General features: G+C 41.2%; 1 pseudogene across 1 annotated transcript in view; it reads left to right on the top strand.

Annotated features, from left to right (window-relative positions):
* Positions 1-500: 500 nt before the first annotated feature.
* Positions 501-6,704, top strand: part of LOC308293661 (tetraspanin-18B-like) — an 85,724-nt pseudogene continuing 79,520 nt past the window's right edge. Inside the window, exon 1 of the transcript XR_013963360.1 lies at positions 501-630. The product of XR_013963360.1 is annotated as a tetraspanin-18B-like (transcript). The remainder of the gene's footprint in view (positions 631-6,704) is intronic.

Here is a 6,704-nt window from a genome sequence, read left to right as displayed (position 1 = left end):
TATACTAGGAGGAAGATTTTTTCCAAAAAAGTGTTCAGAAAGAGTTAAAACGATGTTTTTATGTGGCCACACCCACCTGTTCATTGGTATGCGTGGTTGTCATGGTGGGTGGTGACCCAGCTGAAGTTAGCCACACCCACGTATGTTGGGTGAATGGTAATTAGGGGAGGGGTTGATTCTGTGATGTAATAAGTATGGGTGTTTTTGGACCGGCACGTTTGACCCAACAAGGTGGCAGCCTACAGCTAAAACCCAAATAGAAAGGCAATACATAATTGCTCATATCAACCACACCAGGGGGTCTAATGAAGTACTGTCAACCTCCTAGACACATGAAAACTAGAAAAAGTACAAAACTATGGCACCGCCTTTAAGAGAATATAGACACTTGGTCAACAGATGTCGATAGCTCTCTGGAATATTGTAGGCTTAGAGTTTTATTAAAACACAAGGAAGGGCTCACAGTTTGTCTGTCTCTTTACAGATCATCCAGACCAGCAAGACTCTACTGGAGAATTACCAAGGGGTCTATGAGAGAATCTACTGGAGAATTACCAAGGGGTCTATGAGAGAATCTACTGGAGAATTACCAAGGGGTCTATGAGAGAATCCTGCACACCCAGAAAGCAGGTAAGAACTGATGAGATAAAAATGGAGATACAATAAATGTGACTCGGGTGCGAGAATCTCTGATTGCTTGATTGAATACTTTAGCAGTCAGAAATGTACGTCTAAATTGAAAGAAATGTTTCCCTTCCAGGTATGGAAGGATACAACTTTAACTATTGAAAAATAGCAGATCTACAAGCTCACAGCGCGGCACTGTGCCGCGCTGTGAGCTTGTAGATCTGCTATTTTTTTTAAATCGTGACAATTTGTGCAAGTCTTTGAATGTATTGTCCCGATTCTGCACATGTATTCTAAGGTTTTTGAAAAAACAAATGTTGTTCTCAAACTTCTTCATGTCAAGGAGCCCTATCCACGAGTTTCCTACGCCCCATAGTGCATTGCGCAAACGTCTGCATCGATCTTCCGCCGCCGATTTACAAGCTCACAACGGGTTGCATCTGCGACGCGACGTGAGCTTGTATGTCTGCTGTTAAACCCGGAAGTTTGGTCCTGATAGTCTCCAGTAAACTCCAGCGGAAACTTGTGGATAGAATTATATGGATTTGACCACCGACCCCTCACAGTGGTGTGATATGGATTTTTGAAGTGGTGGCCCTCTAAAATCATGACTTCACGTGCCTGTCGCTCGGTGCTAACACTGTATAACACAGCATTTTTAATCTAATTATATTTCTTATTATTTAGTTACATTGTTAATTTGTTGTTTTTATTGTTGTTTCAATTAATGTATTTTCCTTTAGGTTTTATATAAAATAACTTTACATAGACTTTATAGACTCACCCACACACAGTAAAGTCTGCTAGCTCCTTTCGGAACCTCTCCCGAGTCCCTCCGCTATGCAGCTCTGACAAAATGAGTGATTTAAACTCATGACATGAAGAGTGAGGATCTGCATAGCGGAGGCAGAGGTTCCGAAAGGAGCTAAAAGTCTGCAAAGAATGCTAGGCGAACGTATATGCTGGCCACATATACAAGTGTAAATGAGCCTGCTTACCAGAGTATTGTTATGCAAAGCAGACAGTTAGGGGATTGAAGTGTTGACCGAGCCGTCGAGCCGTCACACAACTTGACGACGTGCGTGCACGCGAGTCACAGCTCACAGCGCGGTGCCACGCTGTGAGCTTGTATATCTATCTTATATCTTTTTTTTTAATGGATACATCAGAGTCCCTTCTCCTTCATTGGTCTTACTATAGCTCTGCCATCTTTCCTAATTGGGCAATGTTTATAACAACTTTATTTTGTTTAAGGCCCAGACATTAACTAAAGTATGCAATCATGTAAATCTTTCTCCCTATGATAAGATACCAGGGGTCATCAATATGTCCATACATGGGCATATGTGTCGTGTCCGTGGCAAAGTCTTGTCCTTTAGTTTTAGATTTTCTTTTTACACACCATTATAATGTTATTTTGATCATGACCCAATTACTGAATGTTAAGTCTTTAGGTTTTCTACAGAATATGTACCACACTGATTCACTACGACACTGTGGCACATTAGGAATCCAACTACTACTACTGGTGGATGTCAAATGTTTTATTTTCAAGGACTCCGTTAACTCTGAGAGTGTATAAATGGAACCGTAAGACCCTTAACTCTGAGAGTGTATAAATGGAACCGTAAGTTAACTCTGAGAGTGTATAAATGGAACCGTTAACTCTGAGAGGGTATAAATGGAACCGTAAGTTAACTCTGAGAGTGTATAAATGGAACCGTTAACTCTGAGAGGGTATAAATGGAACCGTAAGTTAACTCTGAGAGTGTATAAATGGAACCGTTAACTCTGAGAGTGTATAAATGGAACCGTAAGTTAACTCTGAGAGTGTATAAATGGAACCGTTAACTCTGAGAGGGTATAAATGGAACCGTAAGTTAACTCTGAGAGGGTATAAATGGAACCGTTAACTCTGAGAGTGTATAAATGGAACCGTAAGTTAACTCTGAGAGGGTATAAATGGAACCGTTAACTCTGAGAGTGTATAAATGGAACCGTAAGTTAACTCTGAGAGTGTATAAATGGAACCGTTAACTCTGAGAGGGTATAAATGGAACCGTAAGTTAACTCTGAGAGTGTATAAATGGAACCGTTAACTCTGAGAGGGTATAAATGGAACCGTAAGTTAACTCTGAGAGTGTATAAATGGAACCGTTAACTCTGAGAGGGTATAAATGGAACCGTAAGTTAACTCTGAGAGGGTATAAATGGAACCGTTAACTCTGAGAGTGTATAAATGGAACCGTAAGTTAACTCTGAGAGTGTATAAATGGAACCGTAAGTTAACTCTGAGAGTGTATAAATGGAACCGTTAACTCTGAGAGGGTATAAATGGAACCGTAAGTTAACTCTGAGAGTGTATAAATGGAACCGTTAACTCTGAGAGGGTATAAATGGAACCGTAAGTTAACTCTGAGAGGGTATAAATGGAACCGTTAACTCTGAGAGTGTATAAATGGAACCGTTAACTCTGAGAGGGTATAAATGGAACCGTAAGTTAACTCTGAGAGTGTATAAATGGAACTGTTAACTCTGAGAGGGTATAAATGGAACCGTTAACTCTGAGAGGGTATAAATGGAACCGTAAGTTAACTCTGAGAGTGTATAAATGGAACCGTTAACTCTGAGAGGGTATAAATGGAACCGTAAGTTAACTCTGAGAGGGTATAAATGGAACCGTTAACTCTGAGAGTGTATAAATGGAACCGTTAACTCTGAGAGGGTATAAATGGAACCGTAAGTTAACTCTGAGAGTGTATAAATGGAACCGTTAACTCTGAGAGGGTATAAATGGAACCGTAAGTTAACTCTGAGAGTGTATAAATGGAACCGTTAACTCTGAGAGGGTATAAATGGAACCGTAAGACCCTTAACTCTGAGAGGGTATAAATGGAACCGTAAGAGTCCATTTGTGTTTCATTTGAACACTCTCTGGCCCCATGGCCGTCAGATCCAGCCTGAATCACATCTGTGTCACATCCAGATTGGAATCTGATTTGTACCGTGTGACCATTTAAACCAATCGGATTCCAATCTGGATGTGGCACAGATCCGATTCAGGCTGGATTTGGCTGCCAGTGTAAACGGGGCCTCAGAGTTACAGACCTTATGGTCATCCGGTGTTTCTGGTAATATACCAGTGTTGTTTTTAATAGCAAATTTTGATTTAGGTTTAGTCATAGTCTTTTGAATAAAATGCCATTTAGTTGTAGTCATAATTTAGTCACCTGAAATGTTTTAGTTTTAGTCTAGTTTTAGTTGACTGAATATCATAAGATTTTAGGCGACTAAATCTACAGTTGATTTAGTCAACTAAAATGTATTTTTGCAGGCCTTGATGACATTGTAATGACTGATTTTACATTTGGTTGCGTGCTGAAAATAGCCGATCTACAAGCTCACAACGCTTGTGAGCTTGTAGATCTGCTATTTTCAGCACGCAACACCTGAGAGCAACCAAACATAAAATGACTCTTCTCCACTAGTCCCTCCCCAACATTTTAGTCGTTTTTATTTTGTTGACGAAATTGTCAATATATTTAGTCTTAGATTTAGTCATCACAGCTTAGTTTTTATTTCGTTTTCGTCAGTGAAAAAATCAAACCTCGTTCGAAGTGGAGCGGTGAATTTAAGCAGTTCCAGGTCTATGTTTTAGATTCTATGTGTTCTAGATATCTGAATTCTGTGTCTTAGATCTATATAACGCAGTATGTTGCAGTATCCCATCAGCCTCCATGCATCCGGGCGGAGGGGAACTCAATTCGATAGGTACCGAAATGTTGTGTAACTGCTGTGCGCACGTGTTTGTGTGTGTGTGTGTGTGTGTGTGTGTGTGTGTTTGTTTGTGTGTGTGTGTGTATGTGTGTGTGGGTGGTAAAATCGCGCATGTGCAGATCCTCTTCAAACTTGACTGGACAGACTCGTACTAGTGAGGACAGACACACTCGTACTAGTGAGGACAGACACACATTACTGCCTATAGCGGAGCTGCTGTGTTACACACACCGCTCCAAAAAACGCAGTCGACAAACATTTTTTCGTCATAGTTTTAGTCGACGAAATCAACACTGTAATATACTCATTTTGTATGTCTGTGGGAAGAGTGGAATTTTTACAAAAAATATCCATCACAGGCCAGCATGGCGACTACTCTGTAAGATGCATACAGTTTGACACAAGGAGAACTTGAGAGCAGATGGATTGAATACTTTATTAGATGAGAATGTAAACGAGCACGGTTACAGCAACACACTTTGGCTCAAAGAATAGCACCAAAAAAAGTTTCAATGTTTCAGTTGTGGTCCTACGTATTCATTTAACCAACAGAGCATACGATAATGACACAGTAATACATGTCTTCAAAAAGATACAAACGGCTATATTTACTCATTATTTACATTCGGTCACCACTCGCGCCAGCTGCTTGTCAATCAACCACTCAACATCGCACGCACGCACACACACACACACACACACACACACACACACACACACACACACACGCACACACGCACACACGCGCACACACGCACACACACACACCAATGAGGGAAGATAGACATGCACAGGGCAACGCCACACAGGAGAATAATACACACATGATGACCCAAGGGCCATAACGATAGTAAAAAAATATATATAAAAAAAAATTACAACTAAGAAAAGTAAACGGTAAAATTGAGAGGCAAAAAGGAGCGGTTGTGATTAGGTGTGGAATGAGAGTCTGAAAAGGTGTGTTTTGAACGGGTGGCTTTGATGTGAAAAACCACATGGCGGTGATGTGTTCACGCCGTCTCAAGATTGAGCTCGTGTTGGTAAATACTGGAGGAGCCACGTAATGTTTGGTCTGACAGATTCCACAGCACCAACGGCAAGCTTGCGCAGCCTATTTACTCATCAATTTATAAGATATTGCAACCGCGAACCAATGCAAGTTAGTAAGGCACTCGGATATATGAATTTACATGTTTCCTGCGACACCGGCATCAGTTGAAGCGGACCAGTTCACTTTAAGCGAACCAGCAACTAAAAAAGTGTTTTGGCCGCCATATATCATCCAAATTGAGGGTGGGAATCTGCACAAACTGCACTGACCCGAGAAAGACCAAACCTGTGCAACCAAACATAACCAACTTAAAGGTGTATTCAGTGATAATGAAAGCGGCCGAGGGTCATCTTGTCCCTTACTGGCCTTACAGCGTGGAAATGTTTTGTTTTTCATAGATTTTCTACACCATTATAATGTTCTCGTTTTGATCATTAGACCCAATCACTGAATATCGGTAGGCCTACGTCTCCAGCTTCAGGATATGTATGATACTGATTTACCACGAGACTGTGGCATTTCATGAGTTCAGTAGTTTACAATCTAGGCATTTAGCAGACGTTCTTAATTCAGAGCGACTGTGGTTCTCAAAACTTTTATTTTGACCATCATAACTAAACTATAAGTCATAACATAACTATGGCCATATACTCTACCATGATTGGTCGAGGACTGACTGGCCACCTCTGAAAACAGAATCTAGCTATGCTCGTAACACGGGCCATGGTCGAATCACTGAATATACCTTTAATTCATGTTTCGGGGCAATGACATCACAACGAAACCTAAATTAGCTTTTTGCGGACGAGCCCCCACTTTATGCTGGGAGGGAGCCACCAGGTGGCGCTCCCTCCATCCCAGTCCCCAAACACATCCAGACCAGCACCAGGTTAAAATCCGAAACACTGTGATTTATTTACTGAATTGACACAAAACCTGGGTAATTACCTCAGGGTGGGCGCCTGAACATAAAAAAAAAGCCTAAATGAACAAAACTTCTATGCTCACCTTTAACGGATAAAAGTACAAAAAGCCTAAAAAAAAAGAAAGAAAGTATGATTTCACAAAACAAAAAGGCCACCCATCCCTCCCTACTCTAGCATGGCTCTAACCCATGTTGACACTGATGCCTCTAAAAAGAACATCTAAACACAGAGGGATGGATGGTGTGGTTGGAGGGCGTGTTTCCTAAACCCACCAGGATTGAGTTAAGACCCGCCTCGCGGAAACGCGAGGCGGGTCTTAACTC

The sequence above is a fragment of the Nannobrachium achirus genome (assembly GCF_963921795.1).
Source record: "Nannobrachium achirus genome assembly, chromosome: 11".
NCBI classification, from domain to species: Eukaryota; Metazoa; Chordata; class Actinopteri; order Myctophiformes; family Myctophidae; genus Nannobrachium; species Nannobrachium achirus.
This window is presented reverse-complemented; position numbering and strand designations above follow the sequence as displayed.